At 37.7% G+C, this 26855-nt stretch overlaps 1 protein-coding gene across 3 annotated transcripts in view; it reads left to right on the top strand.

Annotated features, from left to right (window-relative positions):
• The window catches only part of SNTG1 (syntrophin gamma 1), a 354767-nt gene that overhangs the window by 12907 nt on the left and 315005 nt on the right, over positions 1 to 26855 (top strand). The window lies entirely within an intron of this gene.

The following is a 26855-nucleotide window of genomic DNA, read 5'->3' on the forward strand; positions in this document are numbered from 1 at the left end:
GCTCCTGCATATCCAGTCAGTCAGCACCAGGAAGGCCACACATTAGGTTCTTTCTGGCCATCCTCTTGGGTGGTGCCTTACAGGGAAGCGTTATTTATGAGGTTCATAGTTCTGAGACTTAATTGCTGGAAACCCCTGAGATCTTCAGCCTAATAATCCTATAATGGCATGATACAATGATGTCAAAGTGATTCATTCAAAGAAGAAATGATAAGTGGAGAATGTTTCTTTGTTGTTCACGCGTACAGCAGTGAGCATGGATGGCACCTCTTTAAGGTAAAAGTTGCTGTCACGATAGAAGTGACTTGAGTTACAAAGACTGTTGTCAACTCATCTGTAAAACTTCAGGTATAATGTTTATTTCTCTTTCTGGTTATTGATACATATATACAGGGAATATATTTCCTCTTAAATTGCCATAAGGTTTAATTTTTGCTTTTCAGCCAACTTTTCCTGGGAGGGATGACAAAATTGGTAATTTGAAAACATATCATTTTAATATTTTTGAGGATGGTCCCTAGTTAGACCTTCACATCTATGATTTCCCTCCCCCCCCCCCCCCCCCCCCAGTATTTGTTTTGTATCCTTTACAGCCTTATCACTTAACAGTGTATATTTCTAACATACGTGTGTATACGTGTGCTTGTAATAACTAAATGTCTATATATGTGTGTTAAATATGATATACTAAGTGCTTGTTAGCCTTGTATAGCTCTGGAATTTGGAAATCAATAATAAAACCATATTTGATCGTGACAGTGGCCACATTATGTGGCTGGATGTTCTTGTGGCTTCTTTTACACCTACATAAAGTACATGTATCCCTGTACTTGTACAGGGATTGACCCTCTTTCAGGTAATCTTTCTCATGCTGTGTGCCCTCCTCAAGTGTATTCAGAACCACAAGTAAGGATCATCTTCATGGCCTGTTAAATCTTCTCTTTACATGCCTCTGTTTGTTCCTCCTCCCTCACATCAAGCTGAAGGTCTCTCTTTGTTTTCAAGGTTTTTGCTTGGCAAAGCCGAGCATTAGGCACTGTGTTTAGCAGCTTACTGAGGTTTTTGTTCTTACCACCTGTCCACCACCGTCTGAATTGCCTGTTCTGTCCCTTGAAATTTCCATAATAGATATTTTTCTGCCCCATATGAAAGTAAAAATACTCTACTTGAAAATCTGCTTTTATAACTTTCAGTTGTCATCTTAACTTCTACTAGGATGCTTGCAGATGGTTTCCATCTGGAACTGATTTCTTTCAAGCCTAAAAGAGAAGTTTTTTCAGTGGTTCATTTTGAATAGTTTTATATGAAGAGTTTTATATAATTCAGTGAGATCTTAATGCCTAATTTTTGAGTAACTGAAATTTTACCTTTGTTTCATTTTTGTCCCGCTAATCCAGTTATAGAATCTACTTAATGTACACTGTTGTGTATTAAAACATCCTGGCACAGAGCATGAAAATAGTATTTCTTGTGTCAGTAACTATGCTTGACTATTTAACTTAAAACTATTTAATATACATTTATTCAGTGAAATTGCAGGTGCTTGATGTGAATGTTTTTAGACATCTGCCTTTAGGCGGTACGTACCAGACAAGGGCAGATTACCTGGAAATTTACTTTCAGCTTGATAAAACATCCCTGTTCTGTATATGGATGAGTCGTCAGCATTTGACGGCAGTCGTGGCAGCAGTTGTTGTTAGATTCCATGGACTTAAACCGGTTTCCATTTGTTCACCAACAGAAAATTCAAACTGTCAAGAGTTTAGTTTAAAAGTACAGGAAAAGGACTTAAGAACAAACAGCTTGATTGAGTGAAATGACACGTATCAGTTTGAATGCACAGTGAATTAAAAAAAAGCAGTGAATTAGTGAAGAGAACTTTTGAATCCAGACTGTGAAGATGTGAAGTGTGAGGAGACCCAAAAAGAAGACGTGGATCCTGGTGTGTGCTGGAAAGGCTCCTGCCCAAGTCCCCATCATGCTTAGGAGATGTTGGTGGGGGCAGCGAGCACTGAAGCGGGCAGTCCGCACTGCTGACCTGCCTCCTCCCTTTGAAAACAAATCTTGGTCTTTTGTTATACTGTGTACTCTCTTCCTCAGCGTTTGTAGTCAAAAAATAACAGAGCATACTGCTAGAAGAAAGGAGTGGTGAACCCTCCTTAACTGAAGAGAACCTGGGCTGGGAGACGGTTTAATGGGTGGGGTTTCTGGGCTGATCAGAAGCTGTGTGAACAACCAATAGTTAAACTGGTCTGTTAGGATTTTTTTCAAATGGTCTTGCCTATAATTTAGTAGAATTTTACCCCAAAATTTTCTGTGTGTAATGTTTTTGTTACTGAAGTTTAAGAAAATTTCTGGCAGGTTTTAATTTAAACCTACTTACTTCAGTTTGGCAATGTCAAGTGTACTGAGTAGAGCAAGGTCTCAACAGCAAACTGGAACTTCTGAATTGGATTTACTCTGTGATCACCACATAGACTTGAGCAAGTCGCATAAATTTCTTTTAGCTCATTGATCCCATTTAGCTTAAATTCATACTTCATGGACACGTAGGTTAGTACTTTGAGTCTTCATTAATGAATGGTTACATAAAGGCTTATTTCCAGTAGTTAGAGACAGTGGAGGCATATAGTGTGTTAGATATTGATTTACATGCATTTCTGGTTTCTCAGAGTATTTTGCATGATTTAGTAGCAAATTTCTGTATACTTTAAGTCATTGCTTCCTCTGATGCATTATTACCTTTTGGAAGAACATTATACAAACCTGGAAAATAATATGATTTGTTGTAAGAGCATTTAAAATGGATTTGTCTAGATCTATTCTTGCCATACATTAAATTTGATATGAAGTCATATTTGCTCATTTTCCAGTCTCTGTCTTAATTGATACATTGTAAGGAGGAAAATTTGGGCCTCTTGGAATTCATGTACTATAATAAGCACTTGAAGGAATCTCTCTGCAAGTATGTTGTCTGTGAATAGAGCCACAACTGCTAAATAAATTCTTTTTTTTTCTACTACAGCACTATAAAGGGGAAAAGTGGACTGTTATTTAGAGAGCTATAAATTCCCCAAATAAATTGCATTTTGTTTGTGTTTAAACAAACAGCTGAATATATGGGATAGTAACCTGTGTTTCTCCTTAAGTTCTGACTTAAAAATTTTTCCTTTCCCTGCGTTAGTATTTAGTTTCAAAACTACTATAATTCCATGAGCGAATCTGGATATGGATTTGATATGTTGTTACATTTTTTTCTGTTATGGAAAGAATTACAATAAAACTGAAATATAAGAGTATTTTGAAGGAACGTGGAAAGACAGCCTAGTATGAAGCCAGCTAGAAAACACTGTCAAACAAACTAATAACACTTGCTTCAGCCTTGCTGTAGGCAGACTTACGCTGGCACAGGTGTCTGGCTTTAGCACTGGCGAACACATAAACTTCCCAGTCACGCACCCTTGTGCACCATAAACTCTTGAATTCCTGGTTTGCTATTATTTACAGCTGTAGGTAGTTTTTTTTTGCTGAGGCATAAGATTTTGAGGGAATGATACTAACTTACAGAAATGAAATGGTTGTTAATAAGAATCAGATGCTTCGCTAAGAAACCAGAAGGGGGCTAGGATGACTTCACCATCTCAACAAATATTCAAGTTCTGGAAAGATGTCTGATGTATTAGGCATGTGGATGTAGAATTGATGACAATTACTGTGTAAATAGCATAGTAGAAACAGTGTAAGAGAGTCATCCCCTTGAAAAAGAGAGAGAAGAACCACCCATTGAGATCCCGCCTGTCCCACAGCACCTTGTCAGTGACTCGTTCTGTAGGGCGAATCAGCAAGCAGGTGTGTTAGCTGCTGATGTGAGACATTAAACCACTTACAACTTATGTTTTGCTATCCTTGCACACAATATATGCTCATTAGCAAAGATTTCTAGTGCCATTGCCTTTTTCTTCCACGGCTGTCGTGTTATCATAAGGCAATGACTGTAGTTGATGCTCAGACTGCCTCACCATTAGGGCCATGCTTTGCTTAATAAGAAGTTATTGTTTCAATACAGTATTTTGGCATAGCATTGGGGATTGTGAAATGTTTTCTCTTTAAATGGGATAATCCGCTGTGGTTTTGCATGTATTACATTTATGTAAATAGCTCTGTGGTCCCGCCACGGTAGGACCTCGGTTCCTCCACAGTAATTTGTAGTTCTGCAGGCGGTGCTTTCATTTGTCTTCACTTTTTTTGAGGTGGTATGTTATCTATCAAGAATAAAAGCTCACATCCCTGATGGATGGTTAATTGCCAGTAGGATTAATAATGGAGACTGTTTTATCCGGCTATGTGTTTGCACAAAATCTTTAGGAACTTTTGTTGTCAGTACTGCCCCCTCTATGACCCATTTTGCTGAAATTGAGTATGAGGAAGAGACTGCAAACTCATAAAGGCTTTTGGAGATGTTCAGACATGCAGGTATTTCTCACCCGTTCATGCTTGTGTGGGCATATATGCAGCACAATAACGCAAGCTTCATTTTCTTAGGCAATCAAATTAAAAAATAATGACAACTATGTGAGCATGTCCTTTGATTTTCTGTTACTCTCTGGATGTTTTGCATACTATGTTGTATTTCATAGAGTATAACAATTGCATATTTATAGCAAATGTATTCTGAGTCCTAGTTAAAGCGTATTGTGTCCAAATTGGTAATTATGATACAACTGGGGAATAGAGTTTATTAGTATAGTTGGGGATATGAGACATAGTCTTCCATTAATTTGTCTAAGTACTTTTTAAATTATGGCTGGGGGACTGTGAAATTTAACTTTAGTGTTCAGCAAGTGGGCTAAGAGAAGCTCTGATCAGTGGCAATAGGCATTTTGCAAAGAAGCTGGATGGATGAAAGGCTAAAAAGCTTCTGCCACGTAATTCTGGGCTCTGCAGTTCATCATTATCCAATCACAAAGATTAAAGCAATTTAGAGCTTAGAAGCTGTACACGGATAGCTGCCCAACAAAATGTCCAAAGGCACAGGGGAGCCCTAAACCCTGATTCGAATGCACAGGGATAAACCTCCAGAACCCCTGTTTGTGTTTAAATATTTATTACCATTTTAACTTTTTATTTTCCTCTGGTATGTGTTCTCTCCCATGCCAGATTTCCAGTCTTTGAAAAAATAGTAAACACTTCTCTCTCACAGAAGGAAGAAGAGTCACTTTGTACTCTTTCATTCCTGTGGCAGTGATAGAGGATTATGTAGGGAAATGTTCTTACTTACTGATTGGAAATACAAATATTTCCACTTTTGAGTTTTACTGTTTTTTTTTGGTGATATCTAACACACTGTAAGGAACTTTAGACAAATTATGAAGTTTATTGCTCCTGCATTTTCAGGAAGAAGTTGTTACTAGAGTTATTCAGATCTTCCAATATTCATGCAGTGCTCTTGAAAATTAAATGTAGCATTCAGACTTGCATTTTTAAACCGTGTTACAAATTACCTCCAGAACTGAGGGAAAAACATCTCACTGCTAGCAAAGTTGGCACAATTTATAAATTGGCTTCGTGCTTTCTGTTAGTTTCTGTTCAAATGAAAGGTATAAAATGCTCTTGTCTAGCTGGGTGTATTTTCTGTAAAGAAGACTAAAAATTCACAATGATAAATTCTAATAAAATTGTGCTACTGGCAAAATATTAGTTCATGCATGCTATGGATCCCTGGGAAACTGAGAGACTTATGCCGAATCGGACTTGGGAGTGCTGAAAAACATTTGTTCACGGGAAGTTTTGAAAGTGCAAACCCAAGTGTGTCAATATGGTATGTGCCTCAGAGGCTTTTCATAAACCCTGCAAAGAAGGGAAATACCCAAGTATATCTTACAGGTGAGGGTAAAGAACAAAAAGAAATCTCAAAGATATGTAATTTACCTTGGCTGCTTGAGTGCTGTGTAAGAAGTGAGTGTAAATCTGTAGCAGAAAATGTGAAAGGTGAGGGATGTGGTCACATGCAACCTTTTCATACATTGTAAGACTGCTGATCTTAAAGGCTAATTCGGAGCAAATAACAGGATCAGTACATAGAACATCTTGTAAGCACATTCACATAATTTAAAAAATATTTTTTTTTTAGCAAGGAGACTTTTTTTGTCATGTGCAGTACTAAAACCCACTAGTGGATTTACATTCCTTTTATGTCTTGACATATGAGTAACCTGTTTTGCTGAACATATTATTTCTCTTTCTTACATTTTTCATCTTCTTTTCGCTACTCAGTGTGCTTCGTACTCGACTAGGAAAAATAATAATTTTGCTTTATCTGGTGGCATCAACCAAGCGAGTGAGAACTGTTTTTCTATGCTAAAGTAACTTTGATTTACGAAAGGTTGACGAATCACTACTTTAGAGTTGGGAAACAAGTCAAACAAGTTTATATTACAAAGGAAAATAGTGAGGCGTGTCTAATAAATTTGTAGCTCAGTGAAAAAAGATAAACTTAAGTTCATTGGGTCTGAAGCCAAGAGCATTGCTATAGGTAATGCATAGTGCACTGTGATGTCATTTCCAGTGGTAGCTTTATGAATAAGAGGATAGAACATATTAACAATTATGCCGATGGCTAGGACTAAATTGAATTATAACTGCATTAACTATAGTAACAGTTTTACCCTTTTCCTTTTCCTTGCAATTATTAGGAAATTATTTTCTTTGAAAAGAAAACAAAGCAGATTATTACAAAGCAAGCTTATTGTTCCATCTTTGACTATAATGAGCATTCATTGGTTGATGTGGGTAATTATCTTTTTGAAAGATACAGATTTATTCAGTGAAATCCAGCCTAGGGTGTAAACCAGCTGAAATGCAAATATGAAGCTAAGCAATGATGACATTGGTCATTTAAAAAAATCCATGCTAAAACAGATTAAGGTTGGTCAACCCCCTTCTGTTTGTTTTTTTTTGTCCTCCACTGAAGGAATTTACTAGGATTCCTCTTACGAGTTCCCATTCATTAATTAATATAGAAAGTGATGCCTTTATTAAGTGGCATTGAGGTATCACACTGCATTGGTAGTATTTAGCAGTCACCTGTGCACAGTGTTTTGTGCCTATGATGTCAGATGTGCTGCTCTGCACTGTGGACCATTGTGAACTGAGAACAATCAGAACTGCATCCAAAAGCAAAGTATCATAGGATCATGGAACAGCCCAGGTTGGGAGGGACCTTGAAAGTTCATCTGGTCCAGCCTTTCAAGAAGTCGTAATCTGTTTTATCCCTGCTGTCAATTTCCATGGAGACACTGCTAAAACATTCTTGTTGGATCTCATCAGTGATGAGGATGATTAAGCTTCTGTAATTGAGGAATGAAGGCTTAACCGTGAAAATGTCACCTAAAGCACTGGAACGAGAAGTATGGATGAGCCGAATTTGCTTCCTGTAGTGAAACTGTAACTCACACTGTTAGTGCTAAACTCTGAAAGGATTCTTGCACCTGCCCATTACTTTCTGAACTGGAATCTTAGGAGTGCATGCAATTATTCCTGAATAGTCAGATGTCCTGGAGTACTTACATTATCATTTGTTAAAGAAGATAAAAGGCTACTTTTTACTTCTAGTAATGCTTAAAGTGTCATCATTTTCCAAGTCTTGCAGTTTTCCTCTTGTGGTGGTAATTTTATCAACAATACCTAGTTTATCTATACTTACCTTTTTTTACGAACATGTTGTTTATATACAATTTAAAGACTTTCCTTACCTCCTTTCTTCTCTTTATTTTGCATGCTGTCAACACAATTTATGCTTTTCTTGCCTCCCCCCATCTTCCTGCCCAAGTATCTTACTATTTTTGTGCTAAATTTTCTTTGGTGTTATGGGTTTTACTTACCTCTTTTACTTCCTCTACCCATTTCTTGCAACTTACGTTGTCTCTCTCCCTGCATCCAGTTTTCTTTTTCTTCTTGGATGTTTGCAGTCATGGAAATGATCATGGCTGACAGAAGATTCTTTGGTACGTCATGGAATGGTAGTATTTCAGATGGTGTTTTCGCAGATGTAACTGACATAGTGAACAAACAGGCTCATTAAAGAACTCCATCTCATCAAAGAATGTTAAACAGCTGTTTTCAGCCTGACCACAGTGGAAGATAGAACCAGTCAGTCAGTAAAGAATTATGTTTAGTAGGTACTATGAATATGGGTAAAAGAAAAAATGAAACAGTGAACAGTAGGAGCTCATGCGTGATGGGCTTCCACTCTTGACAGAGCCCCTTGGTCGTAGTTTCTGTTTCTGCTCCTGTGTTGTGGTCCTCTGGTGATCTTTCGGAAGCTGGCTAGGGTGCTTCTGGCACACTGAGAAAATACTGCCATCCAGGAAATTCTTCTTCTATTGCCTGCAGGCTTGGTAAGCTCTTCTCCACTTTTTTTATCAGAGAGATGGACTTCATTTTGCTTAATGGACAGTGAGACTGGAAGGGATGGGCCTTAATACACGTTGGACCACACTGTGGAAGAAAGCTTCCTTGCCACAGCTAGATCAGATGGTCTTCTCCGCAGACCTTCTGCTCTGATAAACGTTAAATCCCTCCCTGTAAGGTGCTCGTGAGCTTTAAAACCCGATTGTTTTGGTTTTATTTTACTTTCTCTTGCAATATGTCCCCAAGAAGGGCTTCAGCCAGTCCCCTTAATTACAATAGTATTTTTTTGCTCATTTGACATGGATGACACGCATAGTCACAAAGGGTCAGAGCAAAGTGTTGGCTGTCGTAAGGGAAGCGGGGTGTAAAGCTGACACTGGAAAGGCAGCGTTTTAGGCAGGAGCTGGTGCGTGGAGGGGGTGGTGGCTGCGTGACTCTGCGTTTGCAGGCGGCGGGAGCAGTGATACCAGGAGAGCAGCGTGTGCTGCCGCCGTCCTTCTTCCCTCCCGGCGTGGCTGGGAGGGAAACCCTCCGGTGGGAGCTGCGTCGGGGACGCTGCAGGCGCCGGGGCTGGTTGTGCCTGCGGTGAGTCTGCCAGCCCCGCGGCCCTCTGGTCCGGCCAGCTTGAGCGCGGCGTGGAGAGCGTCGGGGCACGCAGCTGGTCCCCACTTCACGGCTGTCTGCCCGGCTTCCTTCCTCACCGAGGCGGCTGTATGTAAGGACTGACTCCTGCATATGTTCGCGCACGCCATTCCTTACTTAAGTGACTGCGCTGGAGTATAAATCAGTGGCAGTCGTGTGGCCTCTTTGTACAGTAAGCTAATACTATCCATAACTCAAAATGAACAGTTCCTTTCTTGTGCTCTTATCTCATTATCCGGATTTCCTGGTCGTGCTGTAAGTGGTCCTTTCAAAACCTCTTGCCAACCCTACTAAAACAAAGATGATAAATTGTCTAACGTCTTTTTGTGTACTGTATGACATTCTGTTCTTCTAAATAATGTATTAGCGGACAAATTGCAATGAAAGTGTGACTCTGGCTTCTTTGAAATGTTCATCTTGACAATTTATGATCTTCCACAAAATATTTATCTTGTGTCGAAGAGCAAAAATGAACCAAGAGACAGATTTTGATATTGCGTCACTGGGCTCATGCCACTTTTAGATGTTTCTCAGTAAAAAGATATTTGAATCCCAGCTAATCAAAGTTGAATCAGCTCAGGTGAAATGTTAGGATGCCTTCAGTTCTGAAGACAGCATGAAAGAGCTGGAGTGCAGAGTAGGTGAGGGAGGTTACCGCTGAAGCTGTCTAGAAGTTCGGTGTGTTACAAAGACTACACAGCGTAACCTGTTTCATGTTTGTCCCTGTTACTTCAGTGTCTAGATTAGAACTCTGTAGAGCCCATTTTAAATGTGTTATGAATCTTTATCAGTTGCTTTGAACGTTCTGACAGTCATTTTGGTTTCTACAAAGCAATGTAAATAGGGTAAGTTGTGATTTCTTTGAAAGATATTTTGGGATAATCAATTTATTTCCATGTTGCAAATAGATATTCACATTCTGCTGGTTGTCAGAGGCAAGTTATCCTGCTATACACATTCACATTACTCTGTCTAAATGTATAATATGCATTGATAGCAGTTGTTGTCTTTTTTTTTTTTTTTTTTTTATATCAGACTCTTAAACTTAATTTTCGGTCCATAGTTTGGCTTCATCAAAATCAGGAGCTTGCTTTTGGAATCACTGCCTTCCCTGGTTTTAGAGTTAAAGGTGAAAAACAGAATGTGATTCTGAACGTAATTCACACCCACTGAAATACGTGTTTTAACATTGCATTCGTTAAGCTGATGCAAAGTTCTCTGTTGTGTTAGCAGTAAATGTTGAGGCGTGCGTTGAATGGCTCTTAAGCTGCTTTGTGTCTATGTAAGACTGCGCAGGAGTTAACGTTAGTCTTCAGACAGGTTTTAAACTAGTGCAACGTTGGTATTAGGTTGGTCATGATTCTCAGCTGCTCTGCTTTTGGGGTGCTAGTTTATGCCTTTGCTAAAAAGAGCATCATTTGCTGCCTTTTGGAGTGCCGTCATGCTGTAGTCCTGGCAATGACCGTTCGCTTCAGCTAGGCAACGTAGGCTAAAATAGATTCTCTTCCCCGTATTAGCTAGTGAGTGAATGCATAAGTTAAATAAGATAACATAACTTTATCCTGGAAAATACTCTGAAATTCCAACATTCTATGGAATTATAACCTTGCCTGGATGTAGTGTAAGGTCACGGATCATCGGATTGTTGCTGATAAGCTCAACAGTGAGTTGTTGAATCAGGACACCAAGCTGTGTTAGTTAAGAGGGCTGCCTTAGTACCAGCGCTGTTTTACTCGTAGGTACTGAGCAAATGCAGCATGGTAATTTGACGCAGACAGTTTCCACTGTTGCACCTTTCCAGATCTCCTTAGCGTGTTGTCTTCAGGCTTTCTTTCCTTTCTCCTCTTCCTTTTCTTCCACCCCCAAGCTCTTGCTCTGCTCACGCAGTGCAGGAGCAGGTTGGATTTTTGAATGCACTGCTAAACCAGAGGAAATGCGCTCAAGGCCTGTTCAAGGAATGTTGCCGCTTGTCCTCTGTGCCAGAGGGTTTTGTGATGTGTTAGTTTTCTAGCGCAGAAGATAAGGTAAAGCACCTTTAAAAAATGGAGCCTTTTAAAAAATGGAAACTATGTTAGCTTTAACAATGACTGAGCAGAACATATGGAAACGTTTGCAGCTTCTGGAAACTTAGATAACTTTAGGAATGAAATGAAATGTTGAAGTTATTTTTCCTGCACCTATGTTTTGGCGTGTCAAGAGATTTGTTTCTCAACAAAAAACCTGTACCTTGACACACTCTTATGCCTTTTGTATTTCCATTTTTCCACCTTTTAAGTTTATACCTATATCATGGCAACCAAAGCCCATTTTATTTTATTGTCATTCTCCAAAAAGTTTTTACCCGGCTGTAACCACTCATCAGCTCTCCTGTGCGTGCCTTGTCACAGGCTGCCCTCCCTCTCCCTACAGAGAAACCACCTTCTGAGTTTTGTATTTCAGATAAACTTCATTCTTCCGTGATCAGTCTCTTGCTGGTTGCTCACTGAAGCTGATCCCCACACCTGTCCACTTACAAGATTTTTGCTCAAACATTCAATGGTAAGGTTGCAAAGAAGGAAGTGCGAAGAGTAACACTGAAGGAGGTACAACAGCTGTCAATGAAGTGGCCTTCAGGAAATCCTGCCAATGTTAATAAACCAAGCTCTTTATAAATCTCTGCTCTTCTGAGCAATTAATGCCAGCAGAAGATGTATCCTAAGGAAAAAGAAAAAAAAGGAAAACAGGTACAACTCCCCCCCTCCCCTTTATAGCTCCATAATCTTCCTCTGTTTCTGTTCCAGCTGACGGAATTTGACTATCTCAAATCCCAGACTTTTTCTTCTGGGACAATTAGTTTATTAGTCCAGTTTACAGGTAGCATTGTTGAAATTCCTCATTCTGTTTCTATTCACAGCCAAGAATAAGTTCACAGTTTTTTTGTTCAGATATCCACATTTACACAGCACAGATCAGCACAGTTTGTGATGTGGATCGAACCTCAGTTTGTCGCCAGGTTAGAAGCCCATGGAGCAAAGCTGTGTGTTTCTGGCATCTGGGGGACTTGTAAGACCACGTTCCAGTAATCACGAGAGACAGATTCTCTGTGCACATAAATCATGTGTGTTCAACAAGAAACTATTACATTTCAGTTGCCAAATAAGTCTCTTCTAATAATTTTAGAGCATACCTGTTGTTCCCACAGTGTTGTGTGGGTTTTTTTTCAGCTTTGAAGCTATGCATTAAGAATAAACCTTGAAATTATATACCTTCCTTTTTGTTTCCAGTAATGTTTCCAGGGAAAAGGGTGCAGAGTGCTTTATTTAAGCATGCAGTGCTTGATTTTTGTTCCTCTGCTCATAAATAATCAGTATTCATCTGAATACAGCACCAGAAAGGGAGACAAATATTTTAAAAAAAAAAAACCCACAACTTTTTTTTCACTATAATACTTTGAAAAGAAATAAAAATATCCTTTCACACTCATTTCAAAACCTCAAGATATTTTTTGTATTTGTTGAAAGTTTCTTCAAATATATCGCATAATCAAAACTTACAAATTTATTTTACTTTAGTTTTTGAAAGATTGCAACTTTTAGAAACCTTGTATCTCTTTTGGGTGAAAGGTAGCTGTACTGATGACAACATTTACATGTTTCTCCAACCACGAAATGTATATTAGTACTGTTTCTGACACCTGGGAACTCAGATTATGTTTTTTGGCTGGTAGGAAAAGCGGATAAAAATGATGGTTCTTGTTCACAAACCTCTCCCAGAAAGTGCAGTGACCCTTCCAATTTCTTTTGTCTATGTAGTGGGAAAGAACTGTGATGAAACAAAAGCTTTGGCTATCTTCCTTGTATTACCATTTGCCAGAAATAAGGATATGGGTGATTTTCTTTTCCTTTGTAGATGGACTTCTACGGTACGCCTGTGTTCGTGTACCCTGTACTTTAGTTGTTGAAGGATCTGGGTAGGGGAAGAAGTGGTTTATCACCTTTTTTTTTATTTTTAAATACTCTCTCTCTTTTTTTTTTTTTGTTTTAAATGGAAAGATAAGTTATTGAGATTGCAGATTCAAGTGTTAAAACTAGTAAATGTATCTATTCCTCCACTTTGACCCTGTATGTCATGAGACAATCCAATAACATGACAACATACCTATATTCCACTGGGTGTGGCAGCATTCATTGAAGAGGATAAAGGGTACTAAAGAATGAATTGGGATTCTCATATATTTGCAACATGTTGCAGCATCACTTGTGGCTGGTAAAATAAAGCATGGAGCCACAGAGTGAATGGAAACAGTGAAATGAAATAGTGAACGTCAGTTGTATACCCTGTAGAAATACTGATCTGAATGTCCCTTGGTGAAAAAGTAACATTTGACTTTTTGATTCTAAATTACATTTGATCTAGCTTTTCTTGTGTGATATTTGCATACAAAATGTGGGTTTATCTTATAGACCTGTTTTATATACACCCGTTTTATTTGGTTTGATATGGGACTGTCCTGGTTTCGGCTGGGATAGAGTTAATTTTCTTTCTAGTAGCTGGTATAGTGTTATGTTTTGGGTTCAGTATGAGAAGAATGGTGGTAACAGTGATGTTTTCAGTTGTTGCTAAGTAATGTTTTTACTAAGTCAGGGATTTTTCAGCTTCTCATGCCCAGCCAGCAAGGAGGCTGGAGGGGCACAAGAAGTTGGGAGGGGACACAGCCAGGGCAGCTGACCCAAACTGGCCAAAGGGGTATTCCATACCATGTGACATCATGCCCAGTATATAAACTGGGGGGAATTGGCCTGGGGGGAGGATCGCTGCTCGAAAACTAACTGGGCATCCATCGGTGGGTGGTGAGCAACTGCATTGTGCATCACTTGTTTTGTATATTCCAATTCTTCTATTGTTATTGTCATTTTATTATTGTTATTATTATCATTATTATTTTCTTCCTTTCTGTTCTGTTAAACTATTCTTATCTCAACCCATGAATTTTACCTTTTTTTCCCCCAATTCTCTCCCCCATTCCACTGAGTTTGGGGTGGGGGAGTGAGTGAGCAACTGCATGGTGCTTAGTTACTGGCTGGGGTTAAATCATGACAGGGATGTAAAATTGACTTATTTATAACTGGCTGACATTTGTATGCTTTTTGCACACTTCTTATAGGGAATGGAGCAATTCAGATAAATACTTTTGTATTAAAGAAAATGAGTTTGACCTGGTACATACCAAAACCCCCTTATTTTGAAAGTTTTATGATCTGGAAACTAAAAATACAACTTAGGATCTCTGAAATGAGCTAAACATTCTGGACTGCTGTTTTAATCCTGTATTGAACAGGTGGACAGTTTTGGTGATCTGTCCTCATTTTTACTAGGTTATGGACAAGTTTTCAGTGTGAGAGGAAAATGCCTTTTTTTTTTTTTCCAGGTATTTTTAGAAAATACCTGATCGTATCTGGTACTGGGAAGCACACAATTTAGGATTAAAGAACCGAAAATTAATCATGAACTCTATATATGCACTATTGCCTTATAAGTAAATGATAAGAAAATGTGCGGTAGGATTTCTGGTATGTAAAGATGCCTACTGTAGTAAACGCTGTCCTCTTGAAGGAATTGGAGCAAGCTGAAAGGGGAAAAAAACCCCAATCAGGAAATCTAATGTAATCTAAGGCAATAAATACTTATCTGGAAAGAAACAAACTTGTGAACTGGAGCATGGTTTAATGCACTACAAATCTGAAGTGTAACTCAAGAGTACACTGGGATCTTTAATTGTCTGAACAAGATGAGCTAAGTCTATGTCAGATTGTCTGACCAAGACAAACAGGAGAGCTGAAGCTGCTCTGAATAATCATTTATTACTACATGAACAGTTGTTGGTTTTTTTTAAGTTACCATTTTTGATGGATGAATGAACTTGGTTCAGGAGGCCTTTTCCTGCATTCAGAGGTTGCTTCACTATTCTGAATATTGGAGCTAAATAGTTCTATTTGTCATGCTAGATTAGTTTCAGGTATTCTTGTCCTCTCTCAGCTTCCCTGTCTCCAATTTATGCAGAAAAAACCCTGAAAGTGAGATCAACACTCGAGTTCAGTTGCTGGAGCCTAGCACGAATATTAGAGCAAGCTGCAGCTAGAAACAAAAGTGAAAAAAATCTCGACAGGGTGGGTCAGTATCTGGAGAATGAAAGACTAAGAGATACACGCAAAGAGGAAGGGTCCTGTGGAGGGGCTGAGCCGGGCTGGGTGAGCCAGGGAGAGCCAGGACAGGTCTAGCAGAGTTCAGCAAACAGGAGGACGGAACCGGGAGCTGGCGTCTAAATACGCATCCACAGTAACGAGGGAGGAGAACTGGGTTTTTGTGATTAACTGGTCAATTTAATAGATAATCTGTCTCAGCTCCCTCCACTCTAGAACATTGACAAGTACCTTTAATTACCTCGCACAAGCAGTAATTAGTCTCAGTTTGTTTCAGTGGCTGTTCGTGAGGTATTTACTGCACATGGCTGTATTGTAAAGTCAGGCAAATCAAAAATATGGATGTTCTGTTTTGCTGTGGTATAGATGGTTTTGTATCTATATCTAGTTCAGTGTATGCTTTCTATTTTAAATAGAAAAAATTTAATATTCTGATAATAAAAGCTGAAACCCAGATTTTTTTAAACTTAATGGTACTGCAAAGTTATAGTAGTGTTTCCCTGTATCATTCTGAAATGAGAACATTGCAATAACTAAAATAATTCCAGAATTGAGCTTTGTAGGGAACAACGGTTTAATATCCATTGAAAAGAGCTTTGGGTTACAGTAAATGACTAAAGCTGGAATTTGACTCATTTAAGGTCAGTACATGGAGACTAGCAATCCCTTGGAAAGTAATGTGCCAGTTCAGGAAATAGAAATCAAATACATCTATCCACCAATGGAGTTCTTCGTAGTCATGAATTGATTGTAATGTCAGCTTCAATTTGTTGTTAGATTTTTGAGGCATTTCCCAACAGACAGGGCTTCAGTGATTTATATTTTGTTGTGAATTGAAGTGCTCAGTTTTTCATGGGTAACACTTATTCACTGCTCCTGAGATTTGTTTCCTACTGTTTTTTGAAACATGTCTTGTCTTTTGCTTTGGCTAGAAATGTTGCTCAGTTGAGTGGTGATTTTCCCTGGGAAAAAATGAGAAGTATAGGATAGCCTTTCTGAAGTCTTGCAAACCTGTTGCACAGAGGTCTGCATGGGGGCTGTGTCTGGTGAGAGGAAGCTTATCTGGAAATATTTTGAGGTACTTGTAGGTTTTACAATTGATTTTGCTATTTAGTCTTCAAAAATTTCTTTCTCGAGTCACACTTGTTCTTTTTGCTTCCAGTAAACACTTCACCCACACATAAATAAGTACACTTTGTGATGTATCTGTAATATTTGATTAATTAAATGTTCAGAAACTATAATAAATACTTACATTTCTTTGCTGTGCTAGGTTATTTATTTTAATAGATCATTTCTTAAATATAACTTAGCCTTCACTGTTTAAAATTGAATATGTAGCTCTTCGCTTTTGCTATTTAGTATGTAGCCCTTAGCTTTTGCATCAGGAAATTATTTTCTCCTATCTCCTTAATTAAATAATTGTTGATAACCCTCAGTTTATAGAGATTCAATTAAGTCATTGGTTTCTCATAATTAAATAATGAACCACAGCAACTGACCAAGTAAACACCCTCAGAAATGATGTCTGAAATATTTTACCATGAGCCTGACATCAATTCAATGACTGTATCTCAGGTAATCAAGCTAACTTACTATATTGGATAATTTGATCATAAATTTGATCAGTCCAACCCAGTCAAGGATGTCTCCGATTTGTTGCTAGAACAGCTTAATTGTGATGGCATATATTGTCATTAAGGTTCTGTTGGTCAGCCATAGTTATCAAAGGCACCACTTTTCTTAAATCCATTAATTTCTTTATTGCAATGATATTCCACAGAATGACAATACAATAAACTGGCCTTCTCATGCTTCCATGAGATGTAATAGAAACTTTATTTCAGGAAGGAAGGAAGGAAGAACAGACTCGGTTCGCATCTAAATGACTTTGTGTTGCCTGCTTCCCATGTTTAGTTAAACCTGGATACGCTTCCAGGGAAGTAGCAAACATCTGATTTCAGCATTGTGTGACTGCATAAACATCCTCGTGTCCATGAATTAATGGAGTAAATTGGATATGTAAGGTTTCTGTGTGGGAATTTGCAGGGGAAGGGCAATTTCTTTCAGACTGAAAACTCTTACTCATCTTTGGAGTGCTCTGAGCATCCCTGTAATACAAAATGCTGTTGCCACCTCTCCTCCCAGATCTCAGCTGTTCTGCTCCGGCACAGCTGCACCATGGCAGGGGTTGTCTTCCCTGTTACGAGAAAGTGCTCTTGTTGCTTCACCGCTGAATGACATTTCGCTTGCATTTTTTTTATTTCGTGAGAAAGTTTGGAAGGGGTGAGGTGGAGCCATGACCTTCATTCTGCAGAGTGTCTCTGGGTAGGAAAGGAAATGGGACCTATACTGCATGAAAATAAGTGTTGAGGTGCTGCCTTACAGGCTGGCCTGTGTTTGTCTCTATTGTTTTGCCTGTTCCTGTCCCTAAGACAAGGACAGGGCCAGGCCCAATCTGGCCTTTTGCTATCTTTGTTTTTTCACATGCTTTGAAATAATTCTGTACATTACTATGTCTATTTGAAAGGCTTACATCTTCAAACCGTTTCACTTTTTTGGCTTTGCAGATAAGCTTCTAAACCTATGGAAACCGATTGCAGCTTGTATATAGTAAATGCTTCCTATCCCATTCTACCCTCCACAACAGCAGAATTACTGAAAGATAAGATGAGCATTACTTTCAAGCTTAGCTTTACTGGTTTGGCACACAGCTGTTATTATACTTCAAAGGAGCATAATATTATTTGAAATGTGCATTACAAAACAGAGATGAAACAAGACCTAATGTTTCCTGTGTATTTAAGCAATATAGCACTTCTAACTACCAAAAAATATTAGGGCTACATTGTAATGCAGAAAGTATGGGGAGTCTTCAGGGAGATGTTTCGACTATTATGGAACGCGAGGACTATCCATTGAGGACAGGATTACAGAGGAACATTTACATTATTCAGGGTGTAGTTGAAAGGAAACGACACTGCAATTCAAGGGTGATGAAACAGTCATGAGACCATTGATGAGATTATACTATGAAAAGAGATTTTTGCAATGCTTTCAGTTTATAACTGGATTATGTTGTGAGATTCAGTGGTACATAAATAAGATCTTGTAGGAAAGCTCTAATGTTCATGTCTTCTCCAAAAGGACAGACATAATGATCATAAAATAGTGTTACTATAGGGTGAATGTGTTTTTATGTTTTATTTAGTGTAACCTGTGCAATGATGCAACAGGTAAGTAAGATTTTTAAGTCACATGTGAAAGCTTTTACCTACAGTGTTTTATGAGAACACTGGAAGAAAACACTTTGCTCTATTTTTGTGCAGGCAGTACTCTGGTTGAATAATGAATGAATTTAATGAGATTCATTTAGATATATGCTGAAGTGGAGTTGTATCAGTATCGGTTATTGCCTGTCATCTATGCTTTAGTAATGTTTTAAAGTTCTCTGTTTCTGCTGATGAAAGATTATTTTGGGTTTTCATCAGATAAGAAAATCTCTCTGAAATTATTTGCTGACTCATGCACTCTGTGCACAATTCTGCTGAAAATTGTTATGAAAAAAATATTTTGAAGCAAATCATACATAAAAAATGGCTTACAGACTGTATTAAAAAGCCTTAAAAATGATTTTAAAATTACCCTGGTGGAGTAGTATTTGTCTTGTCATGTTTGTTGAGAATAAGGTGATAACTGATACTTATTATTCAGTAGGACTGACAACGATCAATCTATGATTTCCTTTGAAACATTTTTATTGTGTTCAGAGCAAGAATCTTGCTCAGTGGTTGAAGCTACAATTTAATCAGTAAAGAATATAAATTTGTTGCTTTGACAGCCTAATGATATAGAAAACTCTGAGAAAGAAGTGGTCAATAAAGAGGTAAATGCTTACTGATTATACCCTTTTTCAAAGAAAAATCTTATCTCTACTGTGTTAGGTAGGTTCTGATTTTACTGGTGCAACAGAGAGTTTAAATGCTAAGTAGCACAACTTGTTCATTAAAAACAAACAAACAAGTTTAACCATGTAAACAAGGTTTTACTTTGTATAATATGTATAATCCAAGAGGTTGTCCATACCACTTGAACTGTCAGTGATGTAGGCCAAATGTTATATTACTCATTAGTCTAGTTTGTATCATGAAAAATAAATGTATACTGTAAAGATACTTATTTTTTTTTTCCCTCCTTTTTTTTTTTTTTCATTTAAATGAAAAAGTAGTTTTTCCCAGTCTTTATCCATAAGGGCTGATATTTTTGCAGCTAACTTCAACTGCATCAGAGGCCTGCCATGTTTTGGAATAAAACTGGGTTACTGATTTTACTGAGTCCATTTAATATTTTGGTGTTTTGATACTAGGTTTTCTTGGATCTGAAAGTGTTGTTTTGGGGGTTTGGGTTTTTTTTTTTTTTTTTGGCATGTGCAATCTAAGTCCATTCAGTCTTTAATTACCAAAAGTTTTGTGTACGTCCTTCCAGTATTGACGAATAGGTAATTTGCCCATTCACTGTAAGAGGAGCATGGTGAATACTTTATCTTATGGTGGTGTTTTTAAGAAAGTGTGCCATTCTGCCCCGAACAGAACAGGGAGGACTTTGGCTTCCAGTTTCTCAGAGTCCTTTTCTCATCTGAGGATATATGGAAACAATGGAGTGTCATTTTAGGAATGACAATGTTACTTCTGGAATGGAGTCAAGCAGAAACAAACAAAAGGCCTGTGAGAGGTCAGTACTTCTTGTCAATAGAATAAGAACTTGAAAATTTCTGGGTGTTGTAAGTATCCGCCTAATAAATCTAACATAAAATGAGTTAGTGGTGGTGGCTTACAGACAGTGTAACAAAGACCAGGTCAAAGTGAAATTAGTAGGCATAGTGCAAGAAAGGAGAGGGAATTGTAACAAATATCTAAGTATCTTCCTATATTTGAGGTCCCAAGAAGAAATCTTTGTTAGCATGGGAAATAGTTAACACCTTATATTGCAACAGTTGTTTCTAATAGGAATACATCTGAGAAGACTAAGTTGACAAAGTCCAGTTGGTTTATTGATTATAGCAATCTATGTAATGTATATGTTGTACCAGTCCTGGTAAGCTCTGTGTCCCACCACTCTTACCAGAGACCAGCTGAGAATACAGTCACATACACTACTCCCTTTGCTGAAAGGGTAAATCAATGAACAATATTATCAATGCCCTTTTTGTTGGCTTGTCAAGAAACATGCACAATATATGCAGTTATTGCATATACAAATACAAAACCAAAACATATTTGCAGGGATTTTGAGTTAGGCACCATCTGGACTGGATGTGATTTTACGATTGCATTAACACAGTACTTGGGATTTTACAACTGGATAATCATGGAAATCTAATTCACAATTTAAGATAGGAAAGAGGCCTTTACTCTTTCAGAAGCAATGCAATTTATTAATTATCACTTAGCTAAATTTGTTTCTGATTCAGAAAGCATACAGTTTCATACCACAAGTACTTTTGTATATAGTATTGAAGTTATAAACGGTAACAAGATTTTTGTAACATTACTTATTGTGGGGGTATTTAGATGCCTAGATCAAGACCTCTTCTCAGACTTAGTGTACAGTAAGTATAGGGTTCAGTATTAGAGCAATTCAGAGCACCTAAATTAAACTCATCCTTAATAAGCTTTGAAAAAGTCTCTCTTTATGTGTTGCTTTTATAAAGAAGCTTGCAGAGTGTAGTTATCTTGCTTAAGTTTGCTTTGTGTTTGATGATGTGAATACTCTTGTATATGTTTTATTCTGAGTATGCTGCTCAACTAATCCAACATAGCCAGTTATGTTTTGATACCTGAAGATAAATTTGGAACTGGAATAGGCTAGAAACCTATCTGTTCACCTCATTTGTAGAGGTTGTTCCATCATAAACACTTTTTATTTAAAGCACACTGCAATTTCATGTACCACAATTCAGGGATTTTATATTAGGATAAAGTAAATGTCATTACAACCGTTATTTGACAAGAAAGTGTCTGTAAAATAAATACACCCCCCCCCCCCCCCCCCCCCGTATTAAAAAGGACATAATAGCAATATGGGTAAAACACTTGGGGGGGGGGGGGCGGGGGAATAAAAATAAAAATAAAATAAAAACATAGAACAAAAAGAGGGAAAATCCAGCTATGTATATTTTGCTTCCTGTTTGAAAAGCAATGCACTGGTACTTAGAACAAGCTTAAAAGTGTTTGGAACAAGTCTGTTTTTAATACAACTCGGGACGAATGGCACTAGGAACAATGGGACATTTGAACCAGAATAAAAGGAATAAAAGGAATAATGGAAACCTGTGAGAGTGGAGGACACACCCACGTAGCTGGTTGAGTAACCAAAAACTGGGTATCATCATGTCAATCAAAACACACCAGGCAGTGTTCCAATATGTCAATCTATGAATAGGATCTCTGCAGGAATCATACAGAATAATTAAAATTTGGGAAAGATCATGTTTCAATCTGTGTCTCCTTCAATAGTGACAATTCTAATTTGGGAAGGTGCTCAACCCTCAAATTTGAACACATGCATTTTTTCAAGACAACAGTGCTAAACTGTAAGTCCAATTAAAAAAACCACAAAACAAACAAAAAAACCCCAAATCCCAAACCATATTTTTTTACATTTTCATGAACAACTCCTGTGTGTTTGACAGATTCAATTTGCTTGTGCTGAATAAGTTAATGATAATATTGCTGCTACTAGGACTGCTACTGAGAAAAAGTTGAACTCTGGTCTGTCTATGTGTCTTGCAAATTGCTCAGTCCTTAATAATGCCAGTGACATTTCTGGCACTACTATATGAAGAAATTAAATTTCCTGAAATATTTTGATGACAGAAACTCTAATTTCTTGGAACTCCATTAACTCCAAAAATCTGCTGCCCATGTTTTATACACAGTACCTCAAGGGCAGCAGAAGCACTTGCTGTGCATGCTCATGTTGATTGCTGGAAAGATATTGTTGTAAGCACCATGCTGAAGGACTTGCCATGCTTCCTCTTCAGTGTTTTACCTCTAGTGTGTACGGTAGAGTATCTTTAGAAACATCTGACAATTCAAAATGAAATATGGCTTACTTCCTGATAATGGATAACAGAAAACAGTTCACACCTGCTATTTCTTAACTCTTTGAACATATGATTGGCTTGGCAGAATCAGACTAGGCTATCTAAGCAAATTCAGTCTCCTTCCTGCTGGATATTGTTACTCTGGCACAGTCCACGTATGCCAAGTCCTTTTATGTTTTTGCAGTGGATAACTAATCAGTTTTATGTGCTCCCAATCTATGAGAACAAGATAGATGATGTACCCTCTCATACCTGCCAACTCCCATTCAATTTTGTGAGCACAACGGTTCTCAAATGTTTACACGGTTGATCACATTTCCATCCAGACTGCTGTGTGGGCCACCTGCCCCTTCTTTGCATATGTATTCCGGGAGAATTAGAGCGACTGACTCCTGAGGGATGTCTTTAGTTTATGGAGTTTCTAGTGAAGGTCAGCAGCTGGAAATAAGGAAGAGAAAACAGAACAGTGTAGTCTTGCTTACCTGTCTGTGATCACGTAGGCCTGACCCACCATGCAAGAAAACCTCTGACCATTTTCCAGCAGTGTAATTGCTTTGAATGTTCTATTCTTCCAACATAAGTGAAAAAAGGAAAGCGGAGATGATGTGCTAATGCCTACCCAGAGGTTTGTTCATGAGTAGAAAGAGAAAGCTCGTGCCTTTAGTGCAGTTCAGGGCCAAGACTGGAGCAGCCAAGTTGGTGAGGTACTGCCCTTAGACTGACGACCCTGTGTGAGATGTACACAGGGTCGCTCTGCGTCCCCTGCTTCCACCATAACGTGTGCCAGCAATAGTCTGTATTTGATTGAGTTGTCAGCTGACCGGCATTTTTGGTGACTAGTTGAAACTGCTTCTGGAGCTGGACCTGGTTTTGGAAGGGTGACCATCCCTGTTCAGGAAGATGGACTATTCTTAACAGGAGGCTTTGCAAAATGTTCAGAAGTAAGACCTTTCTTACCAAGTGTGCCTACAGGACACTTTTCTTTTAAGAAAATGTTCTGAATAATTTATTATTTGTTTTTCAGTGAGGATATTTCTGTAATGTATTTCCAAAGAAAGGACTGTTTGGAAGTCCTTTCATGCTCAGTTGGACATCGAGGCATGTACTTAGCTTTAAATGTGAAAACGCTTCTACTGAATTACTGATTGATAACTTTTGTTATTGAGATCTTAACAGAAGATAGGTTTGTGAAAATGCTGTGCTCCGACTCAGAGCAAGCCTGTACTTGCAACATACTTTTAATTAAGATTAAATATTAAATTAATAAAATTAAATATTAAGTTTTTAATACTAATCAATATTAAGTAATAGATTAATAATCTCTCTTCCATAGTTACTTTTTGTCCTGCAAAGTTGTTTTCATTTAATAGACCTGAGGAATGCTTAGGTAGCTAAGTGTGGTTGCGGTGACTTGAAACAGTATCTTCTACAGATGCTCACTTGAGTTTGTGGGTTCCCTGTGGTGGTGGTTTAAATTAGACTTCTATGTTCATCAGTGTGATAGGAGGACATGGAAAAAGAAGACTGTTTTGCAAAGACTTGTGAGATCAGTTCTGAGCGACAGAATTGTTTTGTGGTTGGAGGACTCAAGGAAATGAGACTGGGAGAGGGGAGCATTTTTCCTTTCGATCAAGGAACCAAGAGTAAATTGCCTAAAACCCACCCAACCACCCTACCAGCCAAGAAACAAAAAATGTCATACAGTCTCCCAGGTTTCCATAGGGGAAGCCATGCATTAGGAGTCCATGCAGATTTGTTTATACTTATATACTGATTTTGTGGAATGCAGTGAGTAGATAGGATCATTCTCTAGAAATTCTGATCAGTCAGTTACAGTATGGAGATCCTCGCATTTATAGTTTCTTCTCCTTGTATTTATCTAGATTGATTTCCTGTTGTGTTGACTAGTTTTCAGTGTAATTTTGTACAAGTGATTTGGTACCCATGTTCCTCACTTTCTTGACTGATTTCAAGTTAGAATAGTGTTATTTCCCTGTTTTACAAGTTATTCAGGGTTAATTACTTTAAGGAATGTGGCAGATTAAAATCTTGTGGTTATAGCAGTCATGCACATACCGTGTTATAGCTATAGTATTTTGGTACTTCCTCTGATTGAAAAATAATTTATTTAAGGTCAGAGTACTAGAAATTGGCATAATACTTAGTTTTACATAAGGCATCTTTACTTAATGTCTTTGCTTGCTTGTCTCAGAAAAACAGAATTTGAAGCAGAAGCCATAGAGATATTTCAGCAATGTTGACAGTGTGTCAAGTATTTTTATTCTACCCTATATTTGCTTAATAAACATGTATTATTTGTGCATGCACTTCTATATGTATAGATGCAAATATAAATATAATTTTAAATATGTAGTGACATATGTATTTACTAATAAACTTTTATAACAAAAAAAGTATTTAAACATATTTAACCTGTATTCCAGTCAGTGAAAATATAATAAATTGTACAGCAAGTACCAAAATTCATTTTCAAATTACTATGCTCTTTGCATATTAAGAAACAATTTTCAAGTTCCTTTTTAGGTTCTTTCATGTTTTAGAATTGTAGATCAGTGCTTATAGCTATGTTATATTTAGCATTCTTTGTTCTTGGTGCTCACTTTTATGTAAGAAAGCAACTGTGTCAACTTAGGTTCAATGAGCCTTACTCTTTATTAAATATTACCATTACAGAGGAACAGCTCGCTTTCCCATGGAAGTTTGAAATACGGTTTCAAACTCTTCTTTACTTCTGTTTTACACTACTTCTAACTATCTGAAGGACTGAAGATATTTTAGGTTCACACTGTATTGTATTGTACTTTATTGTAATCCAAGATTAGATTCAGCAGAATAGGCTATAAGTACCTTCCATATTTCTGATTTAATTGGCTTTTCTCTGTATGAATTTTACCTAGTTTTGTGGTGTTTTTTGTTTTTTTCTTTTTTTCTTCTTTTTTTCCCTTTCTTCTGGCACCTTTTTGATCTTTGGTGCACGTTGCAGCCTGTAGCTTGTGGGCTTGGAGGCTTTTCACCAAAGTCCTTCATAGCTAACTTGTGGTAGCCTCATCACGTCAGGTTTGAAGTTCCCTGACTCTGGAGGATGATTGAAGCCTGGGAAAACTCCTTTAGTTTGCCATTTACTGGGATTCACATCTACATTTTTAACAGATAACCCATGTTAAGGGAGGTGCTATCTTTGGGCTAATGTCAAGTGACCCATTCAAGTAGAGGAGTTTATTCCATGTTTGTTGTTAAGTGTAGAGGAAACCCCTAGTGCAACACTGGTTGGTGGCTGTAACTCAAAATGGTAGATCAGAAGGTCTTACTTGTCTGTTACTAAATCTGACTTGTTAGCAGTTCCATGGCTTCAGACTCGTCTCATCCACCTTGCGTGTTGTACAGTCCTTAAGGGAAATGGGTAGTAGAATAAAAGTACATGTTAAAAGAGAAAGTGTCTTTTAAACAGTGGTTTAATCTGGGAGGACAAGTACTAACACCCAGTTCAAAATAATACTGTTACTGCCAGATGAAGCAGAGGTTAACATTAAAGTTGTTCATGTGCCTGGCTTGCACTCTCTTAAATCACTTGAGTACCTATCTGCAATCATTGAGCGAGGTGTTATCATTGCCTGTACAGAATACTTGCAAGGTTCTCAGCCATAACCTTGATGGGTGTCATAAGAGACCGTGATGAGGCTTCTAGAGTTAAACTGGTAGATCTACCCTTGTTCTGTTACCTTCTGTTTCAGATTCAAGTCTGCTCAGTTTGTTTTCACTAGGCATGCTCAGAGCTGTAACGAAGACATCAGTATATGTTCTCTTCCATACTAATATTAAATAAATATTTGCAAAGTCACTCCTACGTTGGTAAGCTTCTTGTGAAAGGTCCCTTCTGGTCTTTTGGCAGTGTTACAGCAGCTATTTATCACTCACCCTCTTGAGGATTTCCATTTTTATTCTACTGAAATGTATTAATGTTGTGCTATGACATCCAGTAATTTTAAGTGTTGACAGTGTTTCTAAATTTATATGTTCCTGTTTTCTTTGAGATATCTGGACTTGAAGAAACACATGTGCAGTGATTACCTAGCAGGTAGACAGGGTGAAGACTTAATTCGTAGAGCTATCCATTAAATTTATGTAATTCAATAATTGAAATATTCAATTTATTATTAACAAACAATGCATTCATAAATAAAGAATACATAAGTGAACAAGAAATTAATACTAATACAAATGAAAAATAATTATTGTTAATAGATAATATTTATAGTTACATAATAATTTAAATATTTGTATTAAAATAATGCCTCCATTTAAGCATATTAGTACTTTTATTGATTCAGTAGCTTCAGTGCTTGTGGTGTATGTGGCATCTGGACTGACTTTATATCACAGCCAGCTATGCTTTGTTGACCAAAGTTGGCTAAATATTTTCAGGTAGAAGTGCTTTCACTGGCCATGCCATTTCAAAAGTGTAAAAACTGAAACATTATTGGAAAATTTCATCAAAGCTG

The sequence above is a fragment of the Accipiter gentilis genome, chromosome 2, assembly GCF_929443795.1.
Source record: "Accipiter gentilis chromosome 2, bAccGen1.1, whole genome shotgun sequence".
Classification (NCBI taxonomy): Eukaryota; Metazoa; Chordata; class Aves; order Accipitriformes; family Accipitridae; genus Astur; species Astur gentilis.